Source organism: Gopherus flavomarginatus, chromosome 5 (genome assembly GCF_025201925.1).
Source record: "Gopherus flavomarginatus isolate rGopFla2 chromosome 5, rGopFla2.mat.asm, whole genome shotgun sequence".
NCBI classification, from domain to species: domain Eukaryota; kingdom Metazoa; phylum Chordata; order Testudines; family Testudinidae; genus Gopherus; species Gopherus flavomarginatus.
The window spans coordinates 101,408,934-101,433,014 of NC_066621.1; the positions used below are offsets into that span (position 1 = coordinate 101,408,934).

The 24,081-nt window shown below is 40.5% G+C and overlaps 1 protein-coding gene across 4 annotated transcripts in view; it reads left to right on the plus strand.

Annotated features, from left to right (window-relative positions):
• The first annotated feature begins 15,379 nt into the window (after positions 1–15,379).
• The window catches only part of KATNBL1 (katanin regulatory subunit B1 like 1), a 47,013-nt gene continuing 38,311 nt past the window's right edge, over positions 15,380–24,081 (plus strand). For 2 of the 4 annotated variants that reach the window (XM_050954867.1, XM_050954866.1), the window contains exon 1: positions 15,382–15,540. The gene's annotated coding sequence lies outside the window, so the exon portion shown is untranslated. Of the gene's footprint in view, positions 15,541–24,081 lie in introns of all 4 variants that reach the window. The other 2 variants (XM_050954865.1, XM_050954868.1) reach the window with 2 other exon arrangements.

The window sequence follows — 24,081 nt, forward strand, 5'->3', positions numbered from 1 at the left end:
AATACAGAAAGAATATATTGGACTGTTCTAACTTCTAGATATAGGGGCAGTAGAAATAGGGAAGTATTAATGACATTGTACAATGCACTTGTAAGACTTCATCCTGAATACTTTGTACAGTTCTGGTCACCCGTGTTCAAGAAATATGAATTCAAAGTGGAACAGGTGTAGAGAAGTGCTACTAGGATGATCAGGGGAATGGACAGCTTACCTAATGAGAGAAGACTAAAATAATTTTGCTTGTTTGCCTCAAAAAGAAGGCTGAGAAAGATGTGATTGCTCATCAGAGAGTAAACACGGGGGAAAAGAGCTGTTTAAGCTAAAGAACATTGCTGTCACAAGAGCAAATGGATATAAACTGGCTATAAATAAATTTAGTCTGGAAATTAGAAGGTTTTTAACCATCAGAGAGGTGAGGTTCTGGAAAGGCCTTACAGTAGAAGTAGTGGCGGCAAAAACCTAACTAGTCTTAAACTGGAGCTTGATAAATTTATGAATAGGATTATGTGAGGGGTTGTCTACAATACCAGGGGACTGGACTTGATGACCCAAAAGGTCTTTTCCAGTTCTATGTTCCTAGAAAATGCTTCTCATCTATAAAGGTCACGCCCTCACTAATACACCTTATGTGAAAAATAAAATAAACAATGTACAGTGTTGTCACATTAGTTTACTTCATCCCCGAAGGCAATTTAATACAATGTGAGTGTGAAGAGTCATCTAAAACATTCGGACAAAATAACAAGCTAAATTGATTGTTTAAGCTCTTAGATATCTGAAATAAACAGATACACATTAATTATGTAGTCTGCAAAAAAATTCACTAGAGTGAACAGTGGGAACACACATGAATTGTAAAGGGTGTTTTGTCATAAGGAACCGGGCTTTGGCCTCCTATTATGTGAGATTACATCAGCTCCATCAATGTCATCCTTACACAATGACTGAACGAAAGAATTGTCCTAACAGTAAAAAGTAGCTGCTACAATCATTATAATGCTCATGGTAATAATGATGACACTGAGTCTATTAGAAATTGGAACTGAGTGGCATGAATCTTTCTATGAGTATCCTAAGAAAGAAAATGCAGCAGTAACCACTGTTAATCAAGATAGACCTACACGTCATATGTAATAGGCAAGGGTCCAGAAAGGCCAAAAGGTTAAAATGCTTTGTTTGAATAATTATAGGATTTGAAGGATTAAGCTGAACTGAAAGATTTAAGGACATAGAAGGATTAACCAAGAAATTAAAAAGAAAGAAACAGAATGAAGCTATGGAAGGGAGGTCAGAAAAGAAATTAAATTCAACAAGACTATATGCATAAGAAGAATTGATAAAAGCATTTAGAATCAAAGACTTAAACTGCAGGAAATATTCTTTCCTTCTATTCTGCTGGTTATCCAATACCTGAACATTTTAAAGAAAAATTAGATTTAGGATGATTTCCTTGTTCAAAAAACACTATCAATATGTCACAGGGGCTGAAAGTTCTAAGTAAAAAAGGTAGATATGTCAGTTGACAATGCTTCCATCACCTCCTCAGCTTTCTCAGATCTGAAAGTCTACACTCACTGTGCATCACATTAGCTACCATTGGATATGAAACCCCAGCATGTAATACGGTTTGCTGGTGAAATTTACACTCACTGTTGACTATCACTGGAACCTGTACATAGAAGTAAGGTGAATCCGAATCTTTACATTATTCTTCTATCCTGGACTTTTAAAAAAAAATAAATTAAGTTTTCAATAATTGTATTTTTAAGAGAAAATTACTGTAAAAATTAATAATAGTGGGACTTACCTTGTCCTGAAAGGACAATTTGAAGGTTTCAGTGCTGGTATATTGCCACTGTAGCAACAGCAGCTTCCATACTTCATATAATATCATCCAAAGAGCATGATGTGATGATCCATATCTCATGAAGTAGGAGACCTGGCATGCTTGAATTTCAGAAGAACAAAAGAAGAACAAAAACAGAGGATATTAAGTTTGAATGACATCAGGCTTTATTCTGCATCTGTCATGCACTTGAACATTAATGTCAATAGAGCTATTTAAGAAAGTAACATTTGAAGGATGAGAGCTGAAATCCCCATGGATGCTGAAAGGAGGTAATTGAAAACATACAAATAAAGTAGGTTTTTTTATATTTTTTCTGATCACGTTTAAAAGAAAGATGGGCTTGAAGGTTCATTGAGGTAATTCAGAGAAGAGAGAGGCTAAGGAACAGGACAAAACAGGACGGGAAAGAGCTGATAGGAGGAATCAATTTTTGAAACAGAGAAAGGAAATAAAACAAACAGGAGGTGAGGAATGTAATAAATATGTAAATATATACAACAACTAGATAAAGGGTTCAAAACATGATGCTAGGGCAGAAGAAGAGAAGAAGAGAATGAGAAAACAGAAAAATTAATTTTAAATTTGTGGTTAGTGCTATTCTGTTCCTTTTTTCAAAGATTATTTGGTATGTTTCACAATTTTAGTTTAACAGATTTATTACCTGTGTAAATACTCTGTTGCAGTTGTGCACATTTAATTTCCAAAATTCAGTGGATCTCTTATGAGAGAGCAGTGAAATTTTTACCACTTTCTGCCTTTTAATTTTTTCGTATCTGGGCATATCATAGAAAAATGATTCCCAACCAACACAAGGATATTGAAAAGAGCTGTTCCTCTAATTAATACACTGAACTCTTATCTAATTTTCTTGTTTCAAGTGTCTCAATGTCAAACTGGTTCATTACAACACAGAAAAAGAAAATCTTTGATCTAGAAAATAAGATTAGATGTTCAATCAGTACTAAGGAGCAGCTGCCCTTATTATTTTAAAAATAATATTTCAACTATGTCATAATATGACATCTCAGTAATAGCCATGCATAATATGATGTCATATCATGTCAAGTCATGTCATTATGACATAACATGTTATATTATGCACGATTATTGATGTGTCATTAAAGAAAGTAAAAATAATTAAAATTTAAAAAGTGAAAAGAACAAATTCTGAAATGAAAATTTCATTTTGAAAGGTACATTTTGAAAAATTTCTGAAATAAAATTTCTGAAGTTAAAAAGTTTTCATTCACAAAAATGTACAGGAAATTTCATCAAAATCTATATGTCTCTGCAGAAAATTACATTTCTGTCAAAAAATGCATTTTCTGACAAAACAGTTTCAGCAAAAATGTTCCAGCCAGTTCCTGATGAGGGTTGATGGATTCTTTTAAATCTGTCTGCTGTCTTTCATACTGTGGTCCATGACATGGTGCTAATACATCTCTGGACTATCATCCATCCTGAGAAGGGCAACTAACACAACCAATATATTCTCTAAGCCCAGGTAGAAAAACAAACGATATAGGGTTGAGGAGGCCTGAAAACACCAAATGCGGCAGAACCTATTCTGCCATAACCCTTCTCAATAATCTTACCAGAAAATAAAGATTTAAGACAGGATGATAATGGGAGACTGTCAATATCAATATTTTTTTAATCAAGAATCCAACAATGACTTCTTTAAAATAAGTTGGCATTTTCATTTCCCAAATGGTCACATTGACAATCAGTTCCAACAATGGTTTTTGGTATCTTCCCAAGAGATCATAGTTCATAATTAACAACTGCCTGACATCTCCATGAGCAGCACCAACTAAAACTACAGCAATAACTTTTCAAAAAATTCTAGACACTTGCCCACATTTGGGTCTAAAACTTTTTTTCTGTTTACCACGTTCTTTGTTCTGGCTATTTAGTCCTGAATGAGTTTCCTAGTCATTTTTAATTGATGGAGTATACAACAACATAGGTTTTCCATTAAGATTAATGAGTATTTCTCATCATGGGTCTGATCCTGTGAGAGGCATTCAGCATTCTCAACTCTGACTTCAAATGAAATTGAGGGCTTTCAGCACTTCACAAAATCAGACCTTATATTGTAAATCATGCAGTAAAAGGCAGCAAAACATACCTTTACCTTTCTTGAGAAGGAATCTATGTGCCCTGAAATGCTGCAACATTTTTCCTATATTTTGTTTAACCTAGATTAAATGTTATAATTAAAGGATCTCTGTCTATTTTAGTTTATCTTGAAATGGTTATTTAAAACTGCAATTTTATGAGTGGTTTCACTAGTAGCAGTACATGATTTCTTTTCCACTTTAAAATAGAATTTTTTGGATACATTGAGGTTTCATTGGAGTAACTCCTTATGTAGAGAACATTAGATTTTTGAGAGCTATTTATATGGGTAATGGAATGGTATAATCTGTGCATTTATTTCAGATTGCAAATTCTCCAAAGACAGTCATACATCAACATAGTACACCTGAGTAATAAATTTTCTAGCTAAATCTCTGATTTGATTTCAAGAAATATAAAATTAAATATAGCCACAGACAGTTTCCTATTGACTTCACATCAGAAGGTGCTACGCTGTGCAAAATCAGACCTTGCACATTCATCTGTAACTTGTTGCTCATTAAACTGGCTGCTTGAGTTAACCCATTTCACATGGTAATAATGGAATTACTTTAAAAGTTTAAGTAAAGTACCTTATACATGAATCATGTTCTCCTTCGAAGATCCACCATCATAACCCCACCATACAAGCCATTAAAATCGGGATATTTGCTTTTTTTTAAGAATGGCAGTATACTGAGAGTGTTAGCACCTGCATTCCCACACAAACAACCCTGCACTCTCGTAGAATCAAAATAAAGTACTCTCTCCTGGGGTCTCATTTATTAGCAAAAAGATTCTTTCAAAATTATCCTACATTAACACTTCAGCCTAATTATTTTCCTTGGGATTAGTCACTCCTGCCTAACATATCTCCCTACCTGGAATGGTTTTCAGGCAAACCCTACCAGCCTGTTACAATGTGGGAACTCAGGCTATGTCAAATATTTTGTTTGATTTGTATACATTTAATGCTGGTATTGAAAGATGCTTGACTGATAGCCCTAGCAGTTGCAAGGCAAGCTTTCTCCACTTTCTTATCAATGTACTTACATCCAACCTCTAAGGTTCAGAGGAGAGTGTAGTCCTCTTTCCCATTAAATCTTTGATCTTCACCTGCGTGCTAATTCTGATAGCATTTCTGTGATTTGGATACCTGGCCACTAGGAACAGTACTGACCCTACTACTTTATTCTACATAGGTCACTGAACAGACACCAGATGGTAACAACATTCTGTCTCTATTAATCTGGGCTAGATTTGACTTGGCAATTTAGAAGTGAAAAGCTTTATCCTATTACCAGTCCCCTGAGTCATCCTGTCTCCAACCAGGGAGCTAAAGATTAAGTATTTAAGTTCCAGCCCCTCAAATACCTAATTTACTACACATTTCATAGATCTACAGTGTATCTCTAAGATAAGGTATATTACATTATTGTCAAAACATGCTATTGCATCTGAATCCTACATCAGCAGAAATAGGAAAGGCAGTCAGGCTGGAAAAATAAGAACATGGGCTGTCATACTGCAGCCTTATACAAATAATTAACAAAGAAAATTTTGCAAAGGATAGAAGAATACCAGTGAAAATGGAAAATACAAGTAGGCTGTTGTGAAAAAAAGCAATGCGGAAAAAAGAGGGACACACTAGGACAAGGAAATACACCTTATTATGAATATAACTATAAGGCAAAAAATAGTAAGACACACACACCATCCTAGATTTAAGACTCAAAACAATAATATATTATAACATTGTACATGCACTACATCTGGGTAGAATCTCAACCATACAGAAATTTGCTTTCTCATTAAACTGAACTGCCACTTCCTACCTTTTCCTTTTCCTAATATATGTCACATTTGCCTAACTACAGGCTTTTTGCCAGAGAATCAGGCTTTTTGGAGAGTGTTTCCCAGGACCCCAAAACAGTCTCCAAAATCAACACCAAAATCTTAAGCTGTAGCCATACATACCGCAAATTATTTGCTGCAGCTGTGAAAATGATGCTAAATATATAGTACAAACTTGCTGTGAAAGAGACATCCCTTGAGTTCTTGAGCTCCTTCATTTCCAGATTCACTTACTTTAATTAAATTCATTATTTTCAAAATAGGAATATATGTGATGTCAATTTTTTCAAGCAGCACAGAGAAACCTTGAGCAAATGCAAGATGGTAGGGAGAGGGATTAAATAAGACAAGGAAAAAAAATTGGCTTTTTATTTTTCCCTTTGCTGGTAGGTATGTTTATAGTCCCTTAACTATACATATATGTATTGTATGTGTGTATACCAGTAAGTTAAATACAAGGTCTCACTGACCTATGTGGCAAGGAGAAAACTACTATTTTGGGAGGGTGTTTTGCATTTATTAGTTTTATTTTTTTATTCCTTCTATGTTTTGTGCAGTTGAATTTATGGTAACTAAATCATAAATCATGACTACATCATGACATATGCAAAATATTTGATGGTATGGTCTGCAGGTTTGACCAGCACTTATTCAAAATTACCTGCATAACTCATTCATGGCTCTGCCACTCATAAGTAATGAAATAATCCCAACCACTTGTTGATAAAACTTTTATATCACACTATCACATCTCCTATATGTGCAGTTGTAGTAAATGTTACTCTGAGGAAGATATTATAAACCATAGTTCCCACTTATAATACTTTTTTATCTGAAAAATAAAAATGTTTAGAAATATATAATTGAAGTGTGAATAAACTTTTTGAATTAAAAACTTTTTCTACATCAAAAATTGAATTTAAAATTGGTGGGCTTTAGAATTTGTGAATTTTTATTAATTTTTTATCAAAAATGTCTCTTTTTCATTTGTCTTCCTTTTTAAAAATAGTAAATATTCAAAATTATACTTTAATTTTGATATACAATTTAAGGGGGGAAATCTCATGACTGACAAAAAATATTAAATGTTATTTTATTTAGACAGTTAAAATAGAAAAGGAAAATAATAAACCAAAAAATCCAATACAATTTCAGTAAATATTGATTACATGAAAAATCAAAACAAAAACGTTAAAATGATTTGAAATGTTCTGTAATTCTCTTTCTTCAATCAATTCTCTATATAACCATATAAAATTGCAAATTCACACAGTTCAAAGAACCAAAAGCAATTAACAAAGGTGGATTTTTAAAAAAATTCTTAATTGTCTTATGCTGCTTTTGTCCTGCCTCCTGTACTTTGTATATTATATTTTGTATGTTTTCTATTTAGGCTGTAAGCTTTGTCTCCTTAGTTGTCTGCAAAACACCTAGCACACATTTGGGAACTTTGGTTCCAATTTCGAGCTGTGGTCATGCTGAGCTCAGTGCAGCTTTGGCTGGGATAGAGTGACATCATGGACATATACTACATTTGTGGCTAGTTGATTCCAGGACTGGTCAGGAACTGGTTCAGCCTTCAGCGTAAGCTAGAGCAGCTTTTGGGCAATCTAGAATATACTGGATGGAGCATACAGCCCATCTAGCCAAATTCCTCTTCCTAGACCATATCCCAGACGCACCACCTGTGGGAGGTTTCAGAGGAGTAGCTGTGTTAGTCAGTATCAGCAAAAACAAGGAGGAGTCCTTGTGGCACCTTAGAGACTAAAACATTTGTTTAGGCATAAGCTTTCGTGGGCTATAACCCACTTCATCAGATGCATGGAGTGAAAAATGCAGTAGGCAGGTATAAATATACAGCACATAAAAGATGATAGTTGCCTTACCAAGTGGGGGGTCAGTGCTAATGAGGCCAATTTCAATCAGGGGACAGTCTCACCTAGTGGTCTGAGAAAGCATCAGTAGTCAGGAGCCAAAGCCAAGGGTCATACTGGAGGCCAGGACTGGGAACCAGAGCTAAGAGTTGAGCCAGATTCAGTACTCAGCTATGGGTTAAATCGGAAGGCAGGAACTGAGCAAGCAGGGTATCAGGCAAGGAGAGGTTCGAGGCAGGGGCAGGACTGTGGCAAGGCTGGGGGCAAAGCAGGAACAAGTTATTGACATGAACTGGGACCGTATAGATCATTGTTGCAACCAAAGTCCTGTAGTGGCACCAAATCTTGTATAAAGAGTTCAAATAGTGTGTCTAAGACCCCTTTATACAAGATTATGGTTTGCTGGTTATGGTTATGCTGTCTGTTTATGTGTATCATTTTTGTAGTTGAAATTATGAATATTGGCTCTATACCGTCCATATTTCAAACTTATGCTATGCTTCTGGGTGACACCCCAGACAAGTTGGTGTCAGCTCTGCCTAACCTGCTTGATGGCCCATTAAGGACCACAACAAGGAACAGAAATGTGGGAGATGAGGGTGTGCAAGGTGGGATTTAAACAAAAGCTGAGAGGCTCCTGTAATCAGTTGCCTCTAGAAGATGAGTCTTGAAAAACACCCAATATCCCAAGACTCAACACAAGATTGCAAGAGTTAGCAGTGTCTTTTGGGTGAGAGTGAAGGTTCTGTTTCCTGATTAGTATAAACATATTAAAAATCAGTAAGGAGAAAACCAGTACAGTGGGGACTGAAGAAGCACATGAGCACCTGGAAGGAGAATGCAACAGCACTCTTCACCCTACTGCCTGTCTTTACACAGTGCAATAGGGTCCATGCTAAAAGTGTGATTTGCTTATTAATGATATTTACAATATCTGAACACTGTAGCAGGTAACTGCAAGCTCGCTGTGATGTAGCAGTACGTGTTCCTATTGCTGGGCTCATTCAAGAGGCCCTGTTAAGCCTTGGTTAACAGTGGACAATGCTAATTACAGTACGTACATCAAAATAAAATAAAATGAAATGGCCAAGGTGCTGTGCGGGGGAAGTAGGAACAACCGCCTTCTCACTCTGAAGGATGAGGTGACTGTGTTAAGAGTCATGATCAGCTTTATACATGTTACATGATAAGAAGTAGCTCAACTATTCTCCCCTCCCCCTCCCACAGACGCACCCCACCTGCCCAAGTGAAAAGCTCCACTGTGGTGACCTACCCAGATAGTTCCTGGGTCAGGACTCAGGGAGAACATCTCTTTGAATTTACCTGGAGTACTAACTTCCCATGTGTTCCCAACTTTTTCAGGGCATTTCTCATTATCTCCCCTTTTTTATTTTACTCCTGAATCCCTCTTCTGCTGGAGTCACTAGAGAATTCTCATGACCTCAAGGTGAGTGAAGGCTAAAGCTGGGGTCACATTAGTAACAAGAGCAGATCAGACCTCCTAAACAATGTTGGACATGGGTCTAGGAGCTGAACTCGAGATGTCTATATCCCAGGCAATTGCAATTCAGTCTTGTTCAGTGATGCCCAGCGACAGGCCTTCTATACAGAGTGCCTATCCCCCTCCTACTCCCAGTCATTCATGTCCCTTCTAGTTCTACCTCTCCCAGTGCTGCCAGCCTGCCATCGTGTGGGGATGTTTCCCAAGCAGAAGTTGGTTCCCCTGCATGTCCCCACAGTGCCATTCCTGCATTTTCAGTTGAGAGAGAAGAATCCTCCTCAGCTAGTGTCCCTGGTTCCCCTTTCAGGTGGTGACAGAAGGAAGTCCACTGGCTGGGTTTCCATCTCTCCTCCAGGGGCTCAGACACACAGTCTGTTTTGATGGGATGTTCTCTCTAAACCATGGACATTTCAACTCCTCCTCTTGCCTTTCATCTGACTAATTCACCTTCTGTACTTTCACTCCACTGGCTACCATGTATCTTCCATCTTTACAACCAGGAGTACGGCCTCTGCTCCCTGTCCTGGGCTCCAAGAAACCTAGCTCTGTGCTGTGGAGACTCTGATATTCTTTCAGAGATTTCTCGTATCGGAAGCTTTTCTCACACATGCCACACTGATGTGGCTGTTCCCTGACATGGACCTGCTGGTGTGTTTCTACCTCAGGCTTCCCTGTGAAGCTTTCCCCACACTCAGTGCGGCACTGCAGCCCTTCTCCTAGATCATTACCCTGATGGCCGACAGACCCGCCATGGCTTTTAGCAGCAGAGCCACCCTGGTGAGGTCTCTCTTCCAGGTGATTTCTTTAGTGCTTCATGAAGCTCAAGGCAGATACACCTTGTAACCCAAGAAAGCATGCAGAGATTTGCCCATGTGACTCCAGATTCCATTTTGCTGTAATTGTAAGGACAAAGAGGTGTTCTTACACCTGGAAAAGACTATAAAAGGCTGATGTCTCATCTCCATCTTGTCTTCAATCCTGCTTCATACCTCTGGAGGGACTTTGCTACAAACAGAAGCTCTACACAAAGGACTGATGACCCAACCCAGCTGTGGATGTACTCCAGAGACTTGCTTTGAACCTGTAGTTTATTCCACCACTACTGCAAGCGTGAACCAAGGACTTTGCCATTACTGTATGTAATTGATTCCATTTAACCAGTTCTAGCTCTCACCTATATCTTTTTCCTTTTATGAATAAACCTTTAGATTTTACATTATAAAGAACTAGCAACAACATGATTTGTGGGTAAGATCTGATTTGTATATTGACCTGGGTCAGGAGCTTTGTCTTTTGGGATGAAGAGAACATTTTTTTTTTTTACTGTGGTATTGGTTTTCATAACCATTTGTCCTCATAACAAGTGGCACTGGTGGTAATACTGGGAAACAGGAGTGTCTAAGGGAACTGCTAATTCAAATAATGATAAATAATACTAATTTGTGGAGGGGATGCCACAGGACTTAATGCTGTCCCAAAAGGACTTACTGTCTACCCTACACTACAAACTTTTGCTGGCATAGCTATGTCACAAGTTGTGATCCCTGACCAAAATAGTTGTGCTAGCAAAAGCCCCTAGTGTCAATGAGGTTATCCTGCAAAAACTGCACTTTTGCTGGCATAGCTTATTTCACTTATTTGGAATAAGCTAAGCTAAGCTTTCAAAAAACAGCTTTACCAGCATAAGCTATGATCAAACTTTAACAGTATAGCCGTTGATCTCCCGACCAGGGAGGCTAGACCTTGGCCCCTTCCCTGCTGTCCCCTCTCCTCCGCAGCCATGCCACCATGCGGTCAGCACTCTGGGTGGCAGGGCTGCGTGCTCCTGCAGGGCAGCATGGCAGCTGAGCGGTGCAGCTGCCAGATATGATGCTCTGAGCGGCATGGTAAGGGGGCCAAGAGGGCCAGAGGGTTAGATAGAGGGCGAGAGATCCTGGGGCGCAGTCAGGGGACAGGTAGTAGGAGGGGGGTTGGATAGGGGGTGGGGGCCCAGGAGGGGCCGGTCAGGAGACAAGAAGCAGGAGGGTTGGATAGGTCAGGGGAAGAGGGAGGCAGCTATGGGGTGGCGGTCAGGCAGTTTGGGGAGGCACAGCCTTCCCTACCCAGACCTCCATACAGTTTTGCAACCCCGATGTGGCCCTCCGACTGAAAAGTTTGCGCACCCCGCCCTGAGAAGTTATAGTGCTATTACCTCTTTTGACCCCTAGGTGGTGATGAAAAACAGCTTATCTTCACTAGAGGTATTTGATACTGTTCAGTAGCAAAAACATTAAATTTGGCAGCCCTGACTAAACAAACCAGTTACACTACTATCCTAAAAGCTACATACACGGTCATGTGGCTTTTTTTATTAAATAAAATAATTTGGTACTGCAAAATCTTGATTTATCTGTACATCCAATATCCTGAGTGCTGCTAACCTTTTGTATAGTTATATTTTTTTTCATTTCTGCAACATACATACATTATAACGACAAGTTACTTACTCATCACCACTTATTTTCAGGAAGTTAGAATTGTTTAAAATAAAATTACACTTTTTTTTTTGCAGTAATATACTTAATTCTTCTTCATGTCAGTACAGTCTTTTTTATTTCCAGTTGATGATGGCACTGTTTTGAGATATATTTTAGTAATAATACAAGAGAATATGTTGGTAGTGGGATGAAGTACAAGGTCTATTCAGTATTCATCCACACTGACAATTATTTTTATTGGGGTAGAATTACTGTACAATTATTTCATTTCAACACATATTCCATCATGTTGCTTTTCTACAGTTTTGTTTGTTCTGGCATATGGATATGGAAGCTGTGGAGTTGTTCCCTCAGATTTTAATCTGAAAGAAAAATGTCAAGTACAGAATCTGCCCATAAAAACATGCTGTACTGTTTTCGAAACATGACAAATATAACATTTTTTATATATGCTTTTTAAAAGAAGTATAAAATGTGTAAGGCAGTGTTCTTTAGTAGTCAGAGCACAGCGCTCTGAGCCATGAGCTCTTGAGTCTTATCTGCCACTAGTTCTGCCACTGACCCACTTACCTGCCTCACAGTGGTGTTGTGAGAACCAGTAAATTAATAGCTGTACAGTGCTTTGAAGATGTAATGCACTACGTACCTGCTAAATCCACAATATTAAATAATCTTTACTGGAGAGATCCATACTTTCCTTTAACAGACATGATTTGAAAAACAGGTTGAACAGGAACAAAGTGAGGTTTTTTTTAAAGGAGGAAAAGAGGCTGATGAAAAGCCCAGTAAATTACACAGTAGAATTATTAAATAGTAGATCCACAGCCTTTGCCAAAATTATATTGAATATCAGATCCACCTTATGATTTGTGATGTTCCAGCCAGAAGGAAGCATTAGATGATGAATTACCTTCCCATTCCAGTCTCATTGCACAAGGAGATATATCTAGTAGTTAGTTACACATACATACATACATACACACACACACACACACACACACACACACACACACACACACACCCTTCATAATGTTGAGGAGGAGATTGGGCTGGCCTGTAACCTGCAAATTCAGTTCTGTTTCCTCTCAAACTCTTTGTCTTGTCCATTTAGATTGTAAGATTTTCAGGGTAGGGACTGTCTCTTACTATCTGCCAGGCGCAAAGGGAATCAGATTTTGGTTGGAGCCTCTAGGTGCTACTCTAATACAAATTAAGAAAATAAAATAAAAATTAATAATCATAATTAATACAATACCACAGGGCCTGATAATTTTCCTGGAAGTCTCTGCAGTTTCTCCAAGCACTAACAATCCTTTTATATTTTGTTTTGCTTTAATTAGTCACTAGATGTTGATGGGAATTAATTACTGTGTTACAAAAAGAATCCCTCTAGACCCTCAGTGGTTCCCAAAGGGGAGTTCGCGAACCCGTAGGGGTTCGCAGAATGTTACAGGGGGTTCGCCAGAAAAATTTCACAAATGGAGGCCAGAGGACCCCAAGCACTGGAGCAGCAGGTGGGACCTGGTTGCAGGGCAGAAGGCCCCCCCAGGAAGAACGGGCCCAGGCAGTTGGGGCTGGCAGCCTGAACCCTGCCCGTTGGGGGGAGCCAGCAGCCCAAACCCCAGCGCTCCACATGGGGCTGGCAGCCCAAGCCCCAGGAAGACCAGGGCTAGGCAGTTGGGGCTGGCAGCCCCAGCCCTGCCACCATCAGCAGGGGAGCCGGCAGTAGTTCCAGACTTCCAAGAGCTATGCAGAGCGAAGCAAGCACATCATCACACTGAGGAACTTAAACTTAAAACCCTGGGAATATTCATTTTTAGGAGGGGATTCACAAGATTTCACAATTTAGTGAAAGGGGTTCACGGGCTGTTAAAGTTTGGGAACCAGTGCTCTAGACATCACACTGTTCTCTGAGATTCTCTCTACAGCTATTAAAAAAATATACAAGGAAGCATCCCTGCCACCATCATCACTACCAAACATCAAAAAGTATTTAGCTGGTTTCTTTTAACAATGTATTTTGCAACCATGATGTGTTATGGACACAGTTCAGGACATGGATCCCTGCTTGGGAAGATCAGCATCTCCAGATGTGTGTTGTGCAGTCAAATAATACCCAGATATTTTAGAAGGACTTATGGTAATATGATACTTTCCCTTCTTTTGGTACTGGTTTTGCCAATATGGCACCAAATTTCTCAACATAGTACAAAGTAAGTCATTAAAAAAGGACCTGTAATAGTTTTGTATATCCAGATATCCACAACTGATATGCTCTTAATTCAGTAAGAAAAAATTATACATACATCAAGACAGTTTGCAGGAAGTTTACAGTTCCCCAAGTCACTTGTGAAATGTTATCAGCTTGTGACATTGGATTGCAACGTGAAAGATATTTTACACATCATCTTGCTTTGCAACATGCCAACACAGTGTCACAAGGTTATTACCTACATTGAACACACTCAGGAAAATGATAAGCCTACCTTGTGTTTAAATGCAAATAGTCTTTGAGTTATTCAAGCACCAAAGGTTCTCAAAGTTCTTAAAGCATGAAGATACATTTTTAATTTTCTCACTCAGATAAGGAACATCATCAAAACTTCTCTATCCAAAAACGGAGAGGGAGCAAGGGACCTGCCGCCAAATTACCGCCAAAGACCCGGACGTGCTGCCCCTCACCGTTGGCCACCCTAAGCAGCTGCTTGCTAGGCTGGTGCCAGGAGCCGGTCGTGAGTGTAAGGTATGTTGTAGGGATGGTGAGATGGAGGGGGGAGTAGAGATGGGGCAGTGATGAGGCTGTGACTCTGAGGGGCAGAAGTGGTTGGGGTCAGGGCTGGTGCAACAATTTAGGCGACCTAGGTGATCGCCTAGGGCGCTGGGATTTGGGGGGCGCCATTTTCTTTGGCAGTGGCTGCGACGGCAGGATCTTCGGCCGCCTCAGTAGCTGCCGGCATTTAGGCGGAGGGAGCCAGGGCAAGGGAGTGTGAGGAGGGCAGCCTGCAGCAAGTAAGGGGGGGGCGGCAAGCAAGGGAACTCCCCGCCCCACCTCACTCCTGCGCCGCCTCCTCCCCGAGCCCGCTGTGGCTGCTTCACTTCTCCCCCCAAGCTGATTGGCGCCGCAAGCCTGGGAGGCAGGAGAAGTGAAGCAGCGACGGCATGCTCAGGGTGCTCGTCATCGTAGCAGGGGTGAGCTGGGACGGGGGGGGGGGTGCCTCAGGGCGGAGAGTTGTCGTGGGGGGGCAGAGGGTCGCCTCAGGGCGGGGATGCGAGGGGGAGTGCAAGGTGGAAGTTTCACCTAGGGCGCAAAACATCCTTGCACCAGCCCTGGTTGGGGTGGCAGTGAGAGAGGGGAGAGTTGGGGCGAGGACACTGAATGGGGAAGCTGGTGAACCTCGCAGGGCTGGGGAAGCAGGGATCGCTGTGGAGGGGTGGTGGGACGCGTTAGCTAAAGGCTGGTGACGATGGGGAAGTGAAATCGGGGACGGGTGAGACCAGCGGGGGCTGGAGCCAGCAGGGCGAGGGAGGGATGCTGCTTTTCCTGCGGGCTGCCCCGGGCGGGGATGTGGGTTTACACTAGAGCACTGGTGCGCAGGTAGAGGCTGAGGCTGCCGGGTGACGTGCGCGTGCAGTTCCCCCGGTCACCACCAGGGGAGGCGGTTTCGTTGCGCGGTGCCAAGGCCTCCGGGTGGGAAGGGGCAGGCTGCAGTGGCCAGCCCCGGCTGTCTCCGGCCCGGCATGCAGCGCGCCGCAGTTTGAACGGCGCAGGCTCTGCGGAGTGGGCCCCGGCGCTAGGACTGCCCCGGATCAGCGCCGCCTCCTCGGCTCGGCGTGGCGCGGGCAGCGCGGGACCATGAGCAGCGGGTGAGTGGGCAGCCGGGTTCTCGGGACCGCTCCTGGTCACGGCCCTTCCCGCTTTGGAGCTGAGCCCGGGGCCGCTCCCTCTGCCGGGCAGCGCGGAGTCCCAGCCCGCGGCTCAGTCGGGATCCCTGGCATGGATCTGCCTGGGGCGGGGGCGCCTTTGCGGCGGGGCACGGCGAGATTGTCCGTCAGTGTTAGGCCCCGGCTGGTGCCAGGTGAGATCCGTGGGGGAGGGGCTGACAGGGCCTGTCTCTCCAGCCGTATCTCTTCCGGGACAGGTGTTGCTGCTGGCGGGGGGGTGCGCGCCTCTCGTGACACTTCTCGCAGCTCGGCCTTTCCCAGGGCGTGGGCTGCCCCCTGGCAGCAGCCCTGCGCCTCTCGTCTCCTACCCGCCCGGTGGGCGACCTGGCCACGTTCCTCTCCTCGCCCGTGCTGTGCCTTTCGTGCGCATTGGCTGCCCCTTGGAAGGAGACGTTACCTGTGCCATTAAGTACATGATCAGCCCCTTCATTTTACCTGGGAGAGTATCTTCAAATAGTTGCACTCCCAGATAAGCAAGATCGGGCAGATCTGCGTTTCCTAACAGGATGATGATACAAGCTCCAATTTAAAAAGAGACATGAGAGGTACCAGGACTGCTGAAAAGCGTATCCTGAGTTTTGCAGGTATTTACTTTGTTCAGTGGGTGGAATAGATGTTTTACTCCTGGGAAAAAGGAGGAAAGTCTTTAGATATCTACGGACAGTTTGTGGCTGAACCGTGCATTGCTTTGCTAAAGGGATTTTTGGTTTTCTGAGGAAAATACATGACTTGTGCTGGAGTCATTAAGTATATTTAGGTTTAATTACTAATGTCTGAACAAGTTTAGATAAAATCCAAAGAAATTATTTAATTTGTAATATCAACATTTTTAGGACTTTTGAAAAAAAAATTCTAAAAATAACTTTTTTTCACTGTAATGTATGTTACACTTTTTAGGACTGGCACATTCTTGGTTATAGATGAATTTCCCCTTTCCCCACCCCTTCCCTTTCCATTCTTCCTAAACTGCCTGCCTTAAACAGAGAATTTGCTAGCTATGCTGGGTGTTCCATAGAAAACTAAATGTGATTTCAAAGGGAATTTGTAATTTGTTAGTCGTGTTTGTTAGAAGGAATAAATAAAAGCCATTATCAAAACTATTCCATTCAAGATAGTTCTATTCTAGGTCTAAAAAACATTGATATATAGTCTTAAATGTTATGGATAGGTCTGTTGTACAAAGAATTTTATTGAATTAGTAAAACGAGCATTAGTTTGAATTCCTAAACTTGTATTTCAGAATTGTAGTTATAATAATCATGCTTGCAGGAGGGCCAGACATGGTGCATCTATGTGTATTTTTTCTACCCAGTTGTCTTGTCTGTGTTACAGCTGAAATCAGACCAGAACAAACCCTGTTGTAAAGGAGACAAGCTATCAACATGGCATTTAATTAGTTTAAAAATAATGTGTTAAAAGTCTCTGTCTACCCTTTTGCTAGTAAGGCACTGAATGGTACCTTGCAGCCACCAAGACCTTGTCTTAGTTTAAAACCGCTTGTTGGGAGTGGAAGTGTTTTGGCGGCAGGAGAACTTACAAACAGTGGCTTCGCTGAGCACCCTTTAGCAATGCAGCTGTAGTGACAGGACTATGTCACTAAAAACTGCGTAGTGTAGACATAGCCAAACTGTGGCAGGTAAAGTGTAAAAGTATACTAAGGTGAGCCAGAAAGAATTCGAGCAGCAACTTACTAAAGAAGCAAAAAGTAATGGTAACGAAATTCTTTAAGTACATCGGAAACGGGAAGCATGCCAAACAGACAGTAGGGCCATTACATGACCAAGGTGTTAAATGAGCACTTAAGGGAAAATAAGGTCATTGAAGACCAATGTTTAGCTTCTCTGCGCTGCAGAGGATGTGGTGTAGATACCCATATCAGAGCTATTCTTGGGCAACAAATCCGAAGTACTCTCCCACATTGATGTGTCAATAGAAGAGGTTTCAGAACAAATTGATAAAAAGTAATGTCACCAGGACTAGAGGGTATTCTCCCAGGAGTTCTGAAAGAACTCAAATATGAAATTGCGGAACTACTAACTGGTATGTAAAGTATCTCTGAAAGAAGTCTCAGTAGTAGATGGCTGGATGGTAGCTAATGTAATGCTGATTTACTTTTTTGAGGGCTTCAGAGGTAATCCTGGCAACTGTAGCTGGTGGACCTAACTTCTGTATTGGGCAAATTGGTAGAATCTATAGTAAAGCATGATTATTGAACTCACAGATAAATATGGTATGTTGGGGAAGATTCAACATGGCTTTTGTAAAGGGAAGCCATGCCTCACCAAGCTTTAAAACATTTTGAGCGTGTCAGCAAACATGTGGATAAGACTGCTGAACTTGAATTAATATGCAAATTAGATACAGTTAACTTAGGTTTAAACAGAGACTGGGAATGGTTGGGTCATTACACTGATTGAATCTATTTCCCTGTGTTAAGTTCTCCTCACACCTTCTATGGGTCATCTCGATAATCACTTCAAAGGATTTTTTTCTCCTGCTGATGATAGCTCATCTCAATTGATTGGACTCTTACAGTTGGTATGTGTACTTCCACCTTTTCATGTTCTCTGTGTGTATAAATATCTTCTGTCTGCGTGTTCCATTCTATGCATCCGAAGAAGTGAGCTGTAGCCCACGAAAGTTTATGCTGAAATAAATAAGGATGATTCAGTTGATACACCTCTACCCCAATATAATGCTGTCCTCAAGAGCCAAAAAATATTACTGCGTTATAGGTGAAACCGCGTTATATCGAACTTGCTTTGATCCACCAGAGTGCGCAGTCCCTCCGCTCCCCCCCATCCCGGAGCACTGCTTTACCGCGTTATATCAAAATTCGGTTATATCAGGTCACGTTATATAGGGGTAGAGGTATATAGGGTATTTGGATTTTCAAAAAGCCTTTGACAAGGGTCCTCACCAAAGCCTCTTAAGGAAACTGTTTCTTAAGGAAACGTGGGATAACAGGGAGGGGTCTCTTGTGGATCAGTAACTGGTTTAAAATATAGGAAACAAAGGGTAGGAATAAGTGGTCCATTTCCACAATGGAGAGAGGTAGATAGTAGGATCCCCCAAGATTCTGTACTGGGACCTGTGCTGTTCAACATACTTCCTTTCTCAGATCATTAATGAGTGAACAGTGAAGTGGCAAAGTTTGCAGATGACACAAAATTATTCAGGATAGTTAAATAAGCGGGTGAAATTTAAAGCTCACTTCATATTTTTGAGGTTAACAAGCAGAGATCTATTATTTTAAATGGATTAATTTAAGTTTATGTAAATCTTTGTGTAGACAAAGCAGTTTGTATTTTCACATATGAGCTGATAGATAGTAATCCAAGACTTGAATACAACATGTTGAAGACAAGGCCCATAAGAGTCTTCAGAGAGCCTAGAACAATAGCTTTGAGAGATCTCAGTGGGGTATTACCGATGCTTACTGGTGATTTTAAATGTTGGTATTAATTATTTCATTATATAAGAAAGAAGAGAGAGAGGATCACAGATCTGTGCAGTTTACTGTGAGTTGATCTTATATCGGTGCCATGTGTGGGTTGCATATTGGAGAATAGTACCACTTATTTTTTTCCTAACCAAGAAAGATCCCAAGAAGCCACTTATATACTCAATTCCCACCATGGAGGAGCTAAGATAAAGGAACCCGCTAATGCTGAGAACACGTACAGTCACAATCTACTGAGAGTAATTTTTCATTTTGTTTAGTCATAGGGGTGGAACTTGTTATGAGGGGGTGCTCACGAACACTGTCGGATTTAGATTGGGCTCTGCTGAAGAAGGATTAAACAGAGAATGATCTTGTTTTTCCTGCACAAAAGTGCATCTGCCTTGGCATAGTGTAAACAGCCACAAAGTGAAACTGGCAGCTCACAAAATTGCTTATCAGTATTCTTTTAAGCAGACTGAATCAATCTTTTAGTTTTAGTTTTAGTATTGTTCTTTCTTGTAAACATTGAGGGCCAAGGAGAAGTGTGACATTCTCTCTGCTTCATGTTTAAAATTAAACCTAAATTCCTACCTTAATGCAAGTATTCACACTAATAATTTTTAATTAAGGTGCATTGAACCAATAAATTATCATATCAAAGTGTGCAGTCTTGCAGATAGGCTGATTGAAGGTTCTCTCGTCGCTGTAATTTCAATATCTCAGGCTTCTAATCTTCTAAACTGGAAGCCTTTAACTACAAATTCCTAAAACAGAGGGAGAAAAATCTCTTAAAATTCCATATTAAAGGCCACTATCCTCTCTTTAATAAACTAATTAGATATATTGTTCTATATATTATAAAACAAATCATAGGTTTCTTTCAGTTAGAATACTGGAGACAATCAACAATATGAAGCAATAACTAATATTTTCTCTTGGTTTTGTTAAGTGACCAGTTGCTTGCTATCTATAATGCCTAAGGGTTTTTAATCTAGAAATATGTACTCATATTGAGTGGGCTTAAGAATGTTTCATTTTTTAATACATGTTTGAAAAGATCTGTGTAGCTACTTGAAGCAATGACTGTCTTTCTGTGTGTTGGGAAGGTACCTACAATAGCATGAATTCCCAAACAAACTTTGTTAAATTAGGCCTTGTCTTTGCTAGGAAAAAAGATGTTTCCTAAAACACGTGAAAACTACAGATCGCTAGTCTTCTAGAATTTTACTCCTTGTTGGTTACTATGTGGTAAAAAGACACCTTCCTCATCTTCCCCCCATGTGGACTCACCCGGTCACTCAAATATCTTTCCTTGCAATGCAAACACTAAAAAGCAAGGAATTACAGCTGCAGTGATATGTAATACAGTATCGGTCTACAATACTCCATTGTACTGAATGCCCTTTTTAAAATGCTGAATTTTAATTCAGGAATACTACTGCAGTCAGTGTATGCACATCAAACAATTTGAAAATAACATTACAGTGCACAGCCTTGGAACACACCATTTAAAGTAATACCAATTATACTGTTAAAATACCATATTGCACTAGGTGGGGGAAGAAGGCGAAGTGGATTACATATTCAATTTATTACCTTAGTAAAATCAGACTAATAAACAAATTTATGCTTAAATGTCTATGTACATTCATAATATCATAAGTGATGCGCTGTGGTGGGATTTTTTTTTCCTTTTTCACTTTCTTGATGTGTGCGCTGAGGGTGATGGTATTGCCAGAAAGACTTAGTGTGAATTTAGTGTCATTGTGGTAGCAGGGGCTTGGAGATTGCTGGGTTAGATGGGACTGTTCCCTTAACTTATGATATTCTTGATTTTTTAGTGTTTGTGTTGTGAGGAAATAATCTCAAATAACCTTAACTCAAAGTTAACAAAGCTTTCTGTGACCATTTTTACTTTTCTTAATGTTACATGTATATGTGGGGAAAGAGGAGCTGTCTGTGGAGCTAGGAAAGTAATCAGATCTCTTCCATTTAAAACTGTGCACCAGACAGAGAAAGATTCAACCGATGTGCCAGCTTTCTTTGGTGGCGCACAAAGCTTTTTATGTGAAGTTGGGTGAACATGGAAGCCTAAAAAGCTTTGAGTGCTGGCTGGAGAAAGCTTGTTTTTAGACTTTCTATGCCAGGAATGTAATGTTTCACACTGAATAGAATTGTCTTTTCCAAATTGTAGCAAAAAAACTGTGGTATAGGCTACTTTCTAAGTTCATATATGTGGTTAATGTATTAACTCTGTGGCTCTAGTTCTCCACTACGCCAATGGCTCTCAACCTTTCCAGACTACTGTACCCCTTTCAAGAGTCTGATTTGTATTGTATACCCCAAGTTTCACCTCATTTAAAAACGTACAAAATCAAACAGAAAAATACAGAAGTGTCACAACACATTATTACTGAAAAATTGCTTACTTTCTCATTTTTACCATATAATTATAAAATAAATCAATTGGAATATAAATATTGTGCTTACATTTCAGCGTATAGTATACAGAGCAGTATAAACAAATCATTGTCTATGAAATTTTAGTTTGTACCGACCTTGCCAGTGCTTTTTATATAGCCTGTTGTAAAACTAGTTAAATATCTAGATGAGCTGATGTACTGCCTGGAAGACCTCTGTGTACCTCTGGCTAAGAACCACTACACTACTGCTGCTAGGGGTTTGGAATGGGTCCCATGTGAGGAGAGATTAAAGAGGCCAGGACTTTTCAGCGAAAGAGGAGACTAAGGGGGGATATGATAGAGGTATATAAAATCATGAGTGATATGGAGAAAGTAAATAAGGAAAAGTTATTTACTTGTTCCTATAAAACAAGAACTAGGGGCCACCAAATGAAATTAATGGGCATCAGGTTTAAAACAAATAAAAGGAAGTTCTTCTTCTTTGCACAGCGCACAGTCAACTTGTGGAACTCCTTACCTGAGGAGGTTGTGAAGGCTAGGACTATAACAGCGTTTAAAAGAGAACTAGATAAATTCATGGAGGTTAAGTCCATTAATGGCTATTAGCCGGAATGGGTAAGGAATGGTGTCCCTAGCCTCTGTTTGTCAGAAGGTGGAGATGGATGGAGGAGAGATCACTTGATCATTACCTGTTAGGTTCAGTCCCTCTGGGGCACCTGGCATTGGCCACTGTCAGTAGATACTGGGCTAGATAGACCTTTGGTCTGAACCAGTATGGCTGTTCTTATGTTATGTTCTTAACCTCATCATTGAGGATTTGCAAAAAAGAGAGCACTTGGGTGGTATAAAGATGATTTATTGCAGTGGTTCTCAAACTTTTGTACTAGTGACCCCTTTCACATAACAAACCACTGCTTGTAAACCCCCCCCTCCTTATAAATTAGAAACACTTTTTTAATATATATTTAACATTATTATAAATGCTGGAGGCAAAGCAGGGTTTGGAGTGGAGGCTGACAGCTTGCGATCCCTCCCCCTATATAATAATCTCATGACCCCCTCAGGGATCCCAACCCTCAGTTTGCAAAACCGTGGTTTATTGGCTCTGTGCTGGCCCCTGTTGGAGGCACGTCAGGGAAATGGGACATAAAGTACAGTTAACTTCCTGGCTGCTGGAATGTCCCTTGTGGCGGTGGATAGCCAGATGCATTCAGAGGGGCCATTAGACTCCTTAAGTTGCACAGGGGGAATGGCTCAGTGCCAACGTGGGCCAGGATCACGGTGGGGGAATCAAGGCTACAACATGGCCAGCTAATGCTGCTTCAAAGGTGTTGGCTTCTGTTTAACAGAGCTTTTCAATTGTATTAAGCTAACACAATTGAAAAATACACACTTTGCCTGACAAGGTAGGGCTTTTATCAGTATACTTTCAAATTGCAGGAGGCATCCATCACCCCAACCTCCAGCTAAACCTAACCTAACTTATAAAAAGTGCACAGACACTTAAATGGTTAAATGGCAATGCACTGACACTAAGTAGGATCTTGCTTAATTAGTGATACGTACTTAGAGCTGGAATGTGTTTAATTGGGGTCAAACTGAAAGATGTAGAAATATGTAGCACTTAAAATCAGTGACATGCAAAAAGTGTTGGTTTGGTATATTTCAATTGAGTTGGCTTAATGTGACTAAAAAGCTCTTTTAAGATATGTCTTCAGTGCAGTAGAAGACTTGCAGCTGGCCCTGGTCAACTGACTCAGGCTTACAGAACTCAGCCAGTGGGACTAAAAATATCAGTGTAGATATTTATGCCTGGGTCTGAACATCTTCTATACCGCTGTTTTTATCTCCGCAGATAAGACCAAGTTTCAGTGCTTTGGGGTTTTATTGCTGTGTAACAGACCCTGAATGCTCCTTAAACTCAGGCTAAAGTATTTGAAGTTGTCTTGGTCTGTACAGTTTCTGTATCAGTATTACTGTCAGTTAGGCATGTGACTCTTTAACTGATATAGTTATATTTGTACATGTAGTGTGGGCATAATTGTGCTGGTATAAAGATGCTTTATATCAGAATAGCTTATTCTCCTTCCTGCATAGACTGTATGAGTATTATTACATCATCACCAGTCGGGTGGTACCACCTTAACTACAGCCAAGTAGTACAACTTTTGTGTGTAGACAAAGCATGTGTTGTCTGAAACCATACTGTATGGTCAGCTATGTTAGCCTGCATCTTTAAAAGCATTAAGAGGCCTTTTTAGTCATACTAAGTAAACTCTGTTGCAAAACATCCCCGGTGTGCCATCAAGACAGAGCCTGAGCTCTCATAACAAGTGTGGAATTTTTGAATTCTGTGTTATACTGACCATCAGATCCACAGATGAATAAAAGTTAACACTGGTCTTTGGGCCTAGAAAGGAAAAAAGTAATAATGCCACAGGAGGAAACTACAATAGCTAGAATGGCGGAGACCCACGCAAATATCACTCTGGGTATGTTCAATTTCTCCTTCTTTCACAATGTTTACTTTTAGACAGATTTTTATGTAATCTCAGATAAAGACAAAATTTTGCATGTGTTCATCACATAATTGCA